Below are 12,795 nucleotides of genomic sequence, written 5' to 3' on the forward strand. Positions count from 1 at the left end.
CCTAGTAAATATTTGTATAATCAGGATTTTGTGAATCTGCACTCATTTTAAATCATCAGTTTTCTCAGAGAAGACTGTGTAATGAAGGGAGACCAAGAAGAACACTGCTCCATTGATTCCTATCAAGCCATGGTGAGTGATGAATACTGTAGTTTGACATTACACATAATTCCCCCAAACGGAATCTCTGTTAAAAAAAAACAAAAACAAACAAACAACATATCAGGCTACAACAGGTCTTGTTGCAGTTTCCATTAGGGAAAAAAAAATTACTTTCAGCTGTAAATATCACAAAAAGGTTTTTTTTTTTCTAAATAGGGTCTGGATGCTTCATTCTTTAAATAAAATGGGGACTAATTATATATATCAAATCAACTATTTCCAAGTGCTTCTTATTTCACTGAACAAATGAAAATTATTGAGCCTTATGGTTTATTTTGTAGCAACATTTAGATAATTGTTACATAGGTATTATTAGAAATAAATCCTATAACTTTTATTGGGGCAATGCATTTGACACAAAAAGACCAAAATACTTGAAAAAAATCTGGATCTGAAAGAAAATCTCTGTCTTCTTTCCACTAAATTTCATTTCCCTTCCTCAGATTATTTTTGGAAAGGTGATTGAACTATTTATTTTTGACACTAATAATTCCTCTAAATTAATTAATATGAAATCTCTCCTTTGTTATTCCACACAATCAAACCCCAAACCAGTGCTATCCTAAAATTAGGCTGCTGCAGCTTTTAACAGGGACTCCTATTCATCTGCAAATGTGTTGCGATTTTGCTTTAGTTGCCATAAATATTAACAGCGAGGGCTTTTTGTTCTTGTACTCCCTCTTGCTGCAGCCTGTTGCAAAGACTGAGGTTTAAAGTAATCTCAAGAAAAGTGCAAGACTTTGACACTTTATAGCTTAGAGAGCCATTTTGTTTTGCTAAAGCCTCAGATGGGGAGTTCATACATTCATTTATCTGGCAAGGAGGCTGGGTGGTGAGCAGATTCAGTCGATGTGACTGCCTCCAAGTACAGGAAGGTGCTCAGCACCAATACCTGGTTGCAGTTTTCCTCAAATCCTGTTTATACTGAAATATCTAGTCATGCTTATTAGCCAGCAGCTCTCTCTGGGGACAATAGGACTTGTCTGGATTTTCTGCTCTGGAAATTCTCTCATGTAATTCCTCTGTTTCAGTTCCATTTCTGGATCCAGAGTGTTTTCACACCATCCAACCAACCACAAATGGGACAGCAACGCCCACACTCATGGTACAGGCTCTGCATTTTACTCTCTGGGTTCAGACCTCCTTCCTGCTCTTACAGCTGCAGGTATTTCTTGGGCCAGCTGTGCCCAGGCAATAAACCAAGGGTGGATTTACCACGGGAGGATGGGAGCATGATACCCCCTCCAAATAAGCTTGTACTCCCAGTCAGGTGCTGAAGCAATACTCACATGGCAGCACAACTACCATATCCATGCTGGTGTTGAATCCAGCACTCTTTGCCACAATCCTGGGATTGAATCCTGTTTCTTCTCTAGTGACAACTGCTCCTCTGTGCCTGCCTTGAATGTCACTGTTCCAGTGATTCTCTCCCCTTGTGATCTGGACACAGCAATCCGTTGCCACCCTGTGCTCCTGAGTGTTGCTCCCCTGTCAGGGATTACCATGGGATTTAGGAGCGAAAAAACCCACAGGCCACAGAAGACAGTGGTTGAGAAAATCTGCTGCTTGAAATTCCCAGCTGACATTCTCTCTTGATCAGCTTTTGCAGCCTAAGAAACCTGGAAAGCTGCCCTGAAAAGCTGGTCTTAGATTCTGGTGGGTTTTATAGTTGGTTGAGTGTAAAGTAGAATTGCAAGAACTGCACTTATATCAGGACTGCATATACTCAGCTGGTGCTCTGAGCTTGCAGCTCAGGAGAAAACTGAGCTGGAGCTCACAGCTAGCATGAGCTGTATTATAACAACTTGGAAACTAGTAAACACTGGTGAAAGGAGGAAGCCTGAGGTGTATCTTTTAGTCAACTCATTCACCACTGCCAATATGAATGATAACCACAGGGATGACCCAGCAATTGTCACATTTTATCCTGACTGTTTTAAAGCAACCACATAATACCCAGAAGGTTTTTGCCATCAATAATTAAAATGTATGCTATGAACACTTCCAACCACATGAAAGGCAAGAATGCAACCAGGAAAAATGAGAATGGCTTTGGCAAGTCGTGCTTGACCAACCTAATGGTCTTCTGCTACTAAACAGCTGACTATTTTAACACCAGCTCCAACAGCAGTCTCATGGTAAACTGAGGACTTATGGGCAGGTCAGAGCAATTGGAAGTTGGTTGGATTGCAACTCTCAGCAATTGAGAATCAACTGACTAGAAAACATCTGGAGTTTGCACTGGGGTGCAAAATTTCTCTTTGCAAATAAGGCAAAATGCATATTCCTCTGCCTTTGGAGTTCTATATCTAATGTAATGCTACTACCAGTGGTGGCACCCATTGGCACACAACAGCTGTGCCATAACATCCTAAATTTGGCTATACTAGAAAAACTGGCCATTACCTGACCCTCTCTTGTTCCTGTGGGCATGTATCTGTCCTGTATCTGACTTTCAGCAAGTTCTTTTCATTTTGTTGTGTGGAGATGCAAACTGTAAACTTTTCTTTTTCATGACCAAGAGAGAGTCTTTGCAGCTATTCACAATCCTTTGCAAGTTGCTTATCTGCGTCCACTGAGTCATTTTCATTCCATCATCTTCTAGGCCTTTCCAGTTCCTCAAGAGAATCATGGCTGCTGAATGCCTCTGATTGTCTTGCAACCTTGCAAATCTGCAATTTGAAGCAGACTGATCAAGTGCAGATAATAGTTTCCTGTGAACAATAAATATCAGTCAGAGCCTGACTAATCTTCCACAGAGTCAGGATACTTCAGTAACATAAATCTTAAAAGCCTAAAAGGCATAAAAATAATTTGTATTTTCTTCCTTTTTCAGAGGATACTGAACTTTAGTCATCACTGGGGAAGTTCTCCTGACATTCTCTCAGCTCTGGGTTTATCTGCATTGACAGGACAATAAAAATTCTTGTCTATCACTCTACTGCCATCACCTTTGGCTTCTGGTCTTGGTTGTGGAAGAATTTAATGGAGGTAAGAGAATAATGATGAAGAGAAAAAGATTACAAACTTAATGGCCTGTGAATGCTGTTTACAGTTTGTCATCGTTACAGATGGTGTTTTCTTGCTTGTGCACCTTGCTTGATTTCTCTTAGCCAGAAGTGTTGATGAAGTAGAAGTTCCAGGTACAACTAAAGATAAAATTTCTAATGGAAGAAAGAAACCTTTTTACTTTAAACTACCTTTTTACTGCAAGAAAAGTAAAAAATATATGAAAAAAATGAGAACCCTTGAGGCTGATGGAAGATGTGAGCTTGCTCATTGACAGTATTTTATTTCAGAACTGAAAAAATGACCAGGAGAAAACTTCTGTGAGGCAACTCTGTCCTGCTTCACTGATGCATTGTTTCTTAAGTCATGGTCAGAAATCCTTTTCTGGAGACAGTTACATCACTCACAGGTCAACCAGCAGAGCTTTCCATACGCACACTCCCATGGTAGACAATCAGGAGGGAAGAAGCTGGTGATCATTAAAACTGCTTTCATTAATTCAGCCATTTCTGCCTTAAGCAAGGCAGAGGATGCTCACATGAATTTTGGTGCTAGATGATAAGCAGTGAGGACATCCACATCTGAGCAGCGCAGTGCAAAGTCAGAGACACCTCCCCTACTGGGGCAGCTGTTTGGAAAGTTAATGTTTTCATAGCATCTGTCTGGCCAGAATCCAAGGCAGATGAAGAGAGGGAGGCTCTCTCTCAGCTTTTCTCCCTCCAGCCTGGCAGCTCCTTCAGCAGCTTCTCAGATCTGTGGCATCCAGTTATGATTCTGTAGCTCGGTGGGACAGGGAGAGATACAGCCTCTAAGGAGGGAAGAGGAAACAGTCCTGAGAGACAGCTTGTCAGTCCCACCTTTGGTGAGAAACTCCAATCTTCCAGAAGGAAGGATTTGGAATGGCTAGTGGAAAATCAGGGGAAAATGCAAAGGAAATCCGTATTTCTTTGTTGTCAATCTTTTCATCGTGAATCATGTAGTGAGTGTTAGGCTCCTGATGTCAGGGGTTTATATAAGATTATAAACATTCTTCCTTTGTTTTCTTTGCTTTCTTTAAAAAAAAAAAAAAGAAAAAAACAAACTAGTCAACTGTGGAGAATAGTATGAAGACAAAGGTCCTATTTGCTTTAAATCTAGTCTGAAGTATTCTAACACAAAAAACAAAGCCAAAGCAGTAAAATTAAAATATTCCATTTGAGCATTTCAGAAAGGAAGGGTTTCTCCTTCTTTTTTGGCTCTTTTTTTTTTTCTTTAAAAATAACTCTGGATCTATTTTTGCCAGCCATAAAGGTTTTTTAAAATATGTATATTTAAAACAAATAGGTTCATCTGTAGATACATAAAAGGGAAACAAAAAATGTTTCTCTATCTGGACAATCTGTTAAAATCACCTTGAAATTAATATTAGATTTCTGAATCTTTTTGGTTCCTTTTTTTAACTCCATTTGGCATGGAATTAAAAATCAATTATTCATATGATTTAAATTAATTGAGATGTTTTCCAGAACACCTTGCAATATAAAAATAATTTCTAGTTTGGTGCTAGATTTTTTTCTTGTCCACAGCTCTTAACAATTTATCTGGGACATCTGTGGGTGTAGCACCTGAAGAATTAAAGCTCATATACAAACACTTGCTTCTGGTAAACAGGACACTGATAATGTAATTTTAGGGTTAAACTTGATATTATTTATAAAAGTACTCTATAAAATAATTTCAAAAAATTTAAAAATTATGTCAGGTTTTGATCGATGCCTTAAAAAGAACAAAAAAAGAGAAAGAAATCCCCTCATCATCAGTAAAAAACCCTTTCGTCTAGAAGAATGAGATTTATTAAATAAGGGTGATGAAAAAACAATAACTCTGTCAGTTTAATACATGTATCCACACACAAAGGTCAATAAATAGCCCAAGTAATGGAAGGAACTCATAAGCAATGCTTCTGCTGATTTCATTGCAAGCATTTCCTGAGATTACATTTATTTTTGTGAGTATTGTTGCTTGGATGGCTCTGTATGCTTAATATCTATTCTCACATCAAGAAAGCTTAGGGGGAAAACTCCATTTGCATGTATTTTCATGCAATTAATAGTAATTCAGGGTTTGTGCTTTTCTTATGCCAAAACCGTGCTTGCCAGTGTTTTCAACCCTCCTAATGCATATATTAGTCCAAGTCTGAATCACTCTGATTTTCTCCTCTGTTTGAAACAATGTTTGTTAAAAGATATTAAATGTGCTTCTCTTTTGTATTCATTCAATCCAGAATAGTTTTTAACGTTTTTATCAAGACTCCTTGATATTCTGTTTTAAAATGGCTTCAGTTTTCCAGTCTGACCGTGTCTCCGTGTGCATTTTGGTTCATTTATGCCTGATTGCAATCAGTGGGAGTCTCTTCCTTGATTTCAATGGAATTTGGATCAAGTTCATTTGCAGCATAAGTTAAATATGTTTGCTGTCATGGAATAAGCCAGCTGTCAGGGCAGCAGCATCCAGGGAATTTGAGAGAACAAGGAATAAATTCAGGATCTCAGATCTTGCTTGGGAGGAACTTCAGCAAATCCTGGTTTATTAGTGGTGACTGCCCTAAATAACATGTCTTGAGTGTCTGCCCTTTAACTGCAGTAAAAACTTCTTTTCTGACTCAGGCTCTCCCAGTAGTCAGCTCATTTTAATATTTATTATGGTGCCTCTGTCTTCTGCAAGATTTCCTTATCATGATTTCAAATACTCACTGACACACTGGGCATTTTGGTGTTTTCAGCATCTGTTGACTCTTTGAGGTGCAAACTCTACGTCTTTTATAGTTTGGTTGTTTTTTCACTTTCCAAAAGGTAAAATAAACAAGGCATGGGGCCTGGACAGTTTGTTTTGTTTTGTTTTGTTTTGTTTTGCCATGCAGGTGCATCATTCTGAACAATCTTATTTCATCTTTGTTGTTGTTGTTTTTGCCAGACAACATAATTATCTTGATTGGTGGGTGGCCAACAAAGTTTTAATTAGATCCAGGGGGATTTGAGCAGGACTATGTATTAAAAAAAATGCAAAACAACGTTGCTAGAATTATTGTTTATTTATGTTGTGAGGCATCCTCTGTGAAATATGATGTTGCCTCTTTGCATTTCCAGTTCTGCCCTCTCTTCTCAAAAAATCCCTTGGTTCACAGGGAATGGTGACTGGCATTAACATCCCTGCACTGAGCCAACCCTGACAAGCTGTTGCTGCTACAAGATGTCCAGCAGCTCAGCCCCTGCCAAACAGAGCCATTGATCCTCCAGCTTGTGCCAGTTCAAAGGAGCACAGGATGCATATCCAGCTTTGTGGAAGGGCTGACAAGTGGTTTGGGGCAGGTGATTGGCATGGACATCAGTGAGCAACACTGAAGGCAGGGAGAGGACTGCACTCGGGAGATCTTTCTGGCTGGTTATGGTTATTAGCTTTTGACTGGAAAAGCACTGTTTTTTATTTATTCAGTAATCTAAAAATATCCTGGTAATGAATTAACCTGAATAGGGGGAGGGGGACAAAAAAAACGCATATTGATTTTCTAAAAGCAGGCCGGAATGCTGTTATTTTCCAATTAACGTTCAGCATTAGAGAACAATCCAGCTGGAAAGAACTAGCTAAGCAATTCCAAGCTTTTTGCTCTCTGCACTTTTTCTAGTGATATTTTTCTCATTTAGCTTCTTAAAAAAGAAAGACCCTAATAACAATTTAGGCCATTTCTTTGGCTAATGGGGATTACCTTGTTGTGGGCTCCAGGGGTGGGGCTATGGAATAACTATGGCTATGGAATCCAACTGTCCACGCTGAAGCGGAAGGCATGTTCATCTAATAAAGGCTGCCCCTGCTCCAGTACTGGAGAAAAGTGTAAGACAAGCCTTCCAAATGCAGTATTCATTATAAGGATATTTCTCTATAAAATTCAGAGCAGGTCAGGGTTTCTGGTGGGACTGGTGATGAGCTCTAGTCTGATTTTGGCTGAGTCGCCCTTTTATTTCCACTGCTCTTTTTTATTGTGTCTGGTATAGTGTCCATGGCTCTTCCTTCTTACGGCTTAGCATACTCAAGGCTCACCAGATTCAGTGGTAAACAATGAGTAAAAATGATATCATCACATCCAGCTCCTTCAGGTCCCTATTTGCGGCCACTGAGTTCAGCTGAATGCTGTGACCAGGAGCAGCCTCCACCACAAACCCAACAGGCAGCTCAGGGCCACACCACTGGCCCTCCAGTGAGACCAAGCACTGGATGCTGCAGCTCATGGTATGCACCCAAAGCAGCAAGCACTGATAACAGGGAAGCAGATTGGAAGTAGGGAAATTACCACTTTCTGAGTAAGCATGTGTACACACAGGTCAAAATACATTCTCATAAACTGAGATCCTTATTTTTTAAACAGGTTTCTGAGGTCCTATCTGAGTTTTCAAGTTTTCTATGCTTTCTGAATTTTTATTTTGCTCTCTTGCATGTTGCCCTTTTCAAATTATTAACTTGTGCAGGGGTGAATTCTACTGAGTTTAAGCAACAGCAGAGGCTGTCTGGCCAACAGCATATGTTGTATTTCCATGTAATTTCTCCCTTTTCTTCCAAATGCTCAAGGGAATCTGGCTGTAGAAAGTCCATATTGGAACTTTACCTGGTATACAAGTTGTGGACTCAAGTGCTGAAATAGAATTCAGCTTTTGTAGATCTTAGACTTGGCAAAGCATTTGGAAAAACTACAAGCACCCATTACTGCTATACTGAGACGGAAATGTTGCCAGATATTTCTGAACAGTTTTGCATAAATTTCAATATATATGTTCTTATTTAGCAAGTGTTTATTTAGCTATCACTGAAGTCTTCCTTTAAGGGTCCAGGAAGGGCCCAGGGAGAGCGACAAAACCACCAGCTTTTGCTAAGGAATGATATGCCCTGCAGCCATACTGTGTACTTAGAGTCTGGAAACAAATTTTAGGGCCTAGATTTATTTATACTGTTTAATAGATGCTTTGATAATTATTTGCATGGGAATGGAAAACAAATTCTCCAGATTAAAAACCATAAAGAAAGCTTGTTTGGATTAGCATGATCAACCAAAAGCATCCATTTGATTCTTGGTATATATATAATTTACTGAGCTGCAAAATAAACACACTCTACTGTTCCTCTGTTGAAGACTCCAGCTGTAAATATTTCATTACTTTAAAAATGTATTGCTATTAGATAGGTCTCTTATTGTTCAGCAGAATCTAGTTTTAAGAAATAAAATAAAATAAAGTAAAATAAAATAAAATAAAATAAGCTTTCTGTTTCCTGGAGAATGTTTTTTAAACATGAAATTTCAATTGGGTGAAAATTGCTGTTCCACCTGTTGGATGCCAGCAGAATCATCCCACAGGTAAGTAGGGGGGTTTTATTAGCTTTGAAGGCATAATCAACCCCTGTTCTTACGAGTGCAGGTGTAATCACATCATGACCTGGTCTGTTTCTCCCTGTCCTACTTGCAGTTCATCATCACCTCTAAAGGAAAACAGGTCTGCTGCTTGTGTTACACAAGGGGACAAAGACCAGGTGAAGCAAACAGGAAACATCATCCACAACAGGAGAGAGAAACGGAGCACAGACTTCCTCTGTTCATAAAGTACTGAAAATACTCACAAGCAGCCTGGGAATAAAGACCTGTGACCAAGATGGGGGGGGGTTTATGGCACAAAGGTCCCATGGGACCATTATAGAAAGGCAGGCTGTGACCTGGTGACACCAGCATTAGAGCTTTTCTTTATACAGCCAGGACACTTCCTGCCTTGCTTGAAATGGACAAAAGCCATGCTTTTGTAGAGGATTTCAGGATGGTTTGTTCCTGACTTTGAAGAAGAAAAAAGAATGAATTCTTTGGTGGTTTTCCATTGTTGGAATGCTTTTTCTGGAGGAAAAAAATAAAAAACCTGAGGTGTTTGGGGGAATAATTTGATGGTGTTGGGCTAGTTATTTTTATTCAGGAATTGATGGTTTTTGCTGTCATAAGCCTGACACTATAAGAACAGGATTAAATATGGGTGCAAAGATACACAGGAAGATTTTTCTTCTGTGTGTGATATACCAAAGCCACAAATAATCACACACCTGTAAGGAACCCACGTAGAACTTTGGCACCTACTATTCCACTTCTCAAGAATAGGTCCCCATAAAACAGTGTGCCTGAACATTGTGAAGTACCATTTTTTCTAATTCATTATTGTGCTTCTTGAAATCCTTAAGGAGCCCCAAACAGAACATTGAACAAAGACCACAGTCCCTTCCTATAAAAAGTCACAGTCCAAGTTATCCAAGTGTTAAGAGCATTTAGCCTGTACACAGAGGAGTTGAAAGCCATCCAAGACTAAATCAGTGTAAATTACATGGCTGGAACAAAACTTGACACCAAAAAATTGCAGGATTAAGCCTACAGATTACATTGTTAATGTTGGTTGCTTTCAAAACACATCGACAGATATCGCCTCTTCCTCCACTGAGCATTTAGACAGTAAAACACCTGAGAAAGGTGTTGCTTTGCAGATTTGCACTCTCCTGAAACTTCTCTTTCTATGAGCCCTGAAGGACTGTTTTAGTCCTCAGCTATGAATTATTTTTGCAAAGTAAATTTCTTATGTAGGAACAGCTGCATAGGTTAGGGTTGCTAACATTGACATGAGAGTACTTTGTGGCACTTGAAGAGCCATTGAAAACTCTCATGAAATAATGACATTTCAAGGCAGACTTCTTCTGCAGAAATCTGAAATAACTTAAACCGATTTTACATCTCATCAAAACTCAAAACACAGATACTCTGACTGCTGCAATCTGTCTCACTATTTTACTATTTCTTAACAGTGTTGTAGTGGTTCTGACAAACATTGAGATGTTAAAATGGTTTTTTTGCTTATCAAAATGCATATTGAGTTATAGGAAAAGTTTCAGGCCTGTGGAAAATTGCATACAATCTTCATGTGCACGCTCTGAATCCTCAATTGGAATAATAACCTGAAAATGAGATAAATTTCCCTCATTTGCTCCTGTATGCAAATTAGGCACAGAGCACCTGAAATTATGAACTGACAATATATATCACATATGGTCGAAGTTGTTCAAAATATTAATATATTTATGGACAATTTAGAGAGTGTGAAAAAGCTGTCAAGAAAACGCCTGCAGTGTTGCTTCCTATGACAGTATCAGGTAATTTATCACCATTTCAGCTACATCCTGTTCACAGCAATGTTGAAAGTCCTAACATAGGACTCAAAACAATAGTCCTAACAATAGACTCAAAAAACTCTGTTATCTGACTTCTTGGATTCCTCAACTGCTGTCTCAAGAGCTGATAGAACATCACACTGGAGAAAAGCGATGAACAGAAAGTTGTCATTGCTCTGACTGCATTCAAGTTCATGTCCAGCTCACACTCCACCGCTTCTCCTCTAGGTTCATTTCAGAGATTGTATTTGTTACTTTCTTCTGTTCTCTACTGTCCTGTAAACTTCCTCGCAGCAGTTAAGTTTGAGCATGTAGCCTGGGGAAAGGAGTGACTTCATGAGCTGGATGAATGCTCACCTTGTTAGTTACCCTGTGGCACTGCAGATGCCAAGGAGGGAAGATAAGCCTTGGACAGTCATGCAATAACTCTTCTTCAGCACACTCTCCAATCCCCAGCACTTTGCAGCTCAAGGACTGCCCAAACCAAACATGATTCATGTATGTGCAGTAACTCTTAGTAGATTTCCCTTCATGAGTTTGTCCAGCCTCTACTTGAATCAGCAAACTCTCCATATCCCCAACATCCTGAACCAAGGAATTTCACAGCTGCACCCTGTATGAAGAATTACCTCTTTTGCTTTCTCTTGGACATGCCAGTTTCTGACTAATCATGTGTCAGATAAGGGACAGAACGAGTGGTCCAACCTTCTCTCACTACTCAGGAGCAAGAACATTTCTCTACAGAAAGTTATCCACATCTACTAGAATCTAGTCAAGCACTGGCTAAATATGACATAAAGCTAATCAGCATTTCATGCACTTCCAGGTGAAAGTTTAGAAAACCCAGAGCATTTGTTTTTCACTCCAAATCATCCCAATTTCAAGGACATTTACACCCTGTCTTTGTACACAACACTTAGCTAAAGCATGCCTCATTAACTCACACGCAAGCCTTCATGCCTCCATAACCTAAATTTCTTTTCTCACCTTCCTCAGATGATATTTCTTACCTCATTGTTGAAGCTCAAATTGATTTACTGCCCCCAAACACAATTCAGATGCTCTACAATTTCCTGGCCCCTTTAAACTCTCCTCAATGGCAACGGGTATGGAAGTGCTGTTCAGGTCCTTGCATTTAACATCACTTGATTCTTCTCTCTCTGTCCTCCATCTCCCTCACCTCTCCTTATTTGTATTCTCATCAGTGTCACATTAAATGCTGTGGAACACGCTTTTAGGGTAATAACAGGCCTGAAGTTTATGAAAAAAAAAGATTGATATCAGCTTCATAAAACTCAGGGGAAGCAATATCTTTTCTGCACCTTGCCTTTCCTTTAACTGCAGCTACCTTTATACATTGTAGAGGGAGAAAAGAATTTAAAAAAAAAAAAAAAGGGGGAAAGGCACTATCTCCAAACAGCAGTGGGATTTTGGAACCTGGTGTGCCATTAATTTCTTTATCGCTTTAAAAGCAAGGAAGTTGCACTTGCTTCTTTGTGTATTTCAGTGGTGTGTTCCTTTCAAGGGCTTGGTAATCTTTTTCCTTAAATGTCAGTAGATTCTGAAACGTTCAGGCTTTGTAACCAGTGGTTTATAGCAGTCACACACTGAAAGGGCAGCAGATGAAGAAACTGTCTATTATTGTAAAGAAATTGAATATACGCCAGGTATCGGGATGGAACAAGACATGAGGCAGTGAAGTCAGGCTGGAGTTTTACACTGATGCCCAAGCTGGTGGCACCCAAGTACCCCCTGTGAACCTGCACCATCAGGCTGAACTATCTCCCTCACCTGTTCATCTGCAAGTTGGCTCTTCTGAATATGGACCCAAAGCCACATTTGGATCAGGGTTATACTCTCACTGTGCATGAGAGGCTTTGACTATAGGACTTGATTTGGGATCCATCACTTACTTCAGCACCCATTCCATCAGATCTTACCGCTCCAGAGCAGTAGCTGTGTCAAACACAGCCTGCTGCAGCCACATGAGGGGAGGGTGGGCTGCAGACCTCACAAAGCTCAAGGACTCTGGCATAGCAATCCCTTTTAGGGTTGTACACCAGTTAAGCAGCATGAGGCTTTTGAGCAAAACCTCCCTGCTTTTATTCCAGGAGACACTGGAGAGGCAAAGGGAGGTAATAGACCACTCAGCCTTACAGCACCTGGAGACACTCTCTCACCAGGAAATTGCCCGTATGCCTAAAAGCAGCATCTCCCATATCCCTGTATCTTTCCGAATCAGTGCCTTAGCAAAGTTTTTTCAAATAATTTCTCTTTCAATGGCCTGGTTTTCTATTCCCAAGTTACATTTTAACCTTTGGTTTTGCAGGTTGGAAGACTCTTCTATTTATTTTTCTTCCCTTTTTTGTTGCAGTCATTTTTTGCAGTTTTTACTCTTGATAGTAGATA

General features: G+C 39.6%; 1 long non-coding RNA gene across 1 annotated transcript in view; it reads left to right on the forward strand.

The window, feature by feature from the left end:
• Positions 1 to 8,388, forward strand: part of LOC108446952 — a 12,291-nt gene extending 3,903 nt beyond the window's left edge. Inside the window, exons 2-3 of the long non-coding RNA XR_001862295.1 lie at positions 2,999 to 3,153; positions 6,335 to 8,388. This is a non-coding gene — a long non-coding RNA (uncharacterized LOC108446952). The remainder of the gene's footprint in view (positions 1 to 2,998; positions 3,154 to 6,334) is intronic.
• The last annotated feature ends 4,407 nt before the right edge of the window (positions 8,389 to 12,795 follow it).

This window comes from Corvus brachyrhynchos, unplaced genomic scaffold, assembly GCF_000691975.1.
Source record: "Corvus brachyrhynchos isolate BGI_N302 unplaced genomic scaffold, ASM69197v1 scaffold705, whole genome shotgun sequence".
Taxonomy (NCBI): Eukaryota; Metazoa; Chordata; class Aves; order Passeriformes; family Corvidae; genus Corvus; species Corvus brachyrhynchos.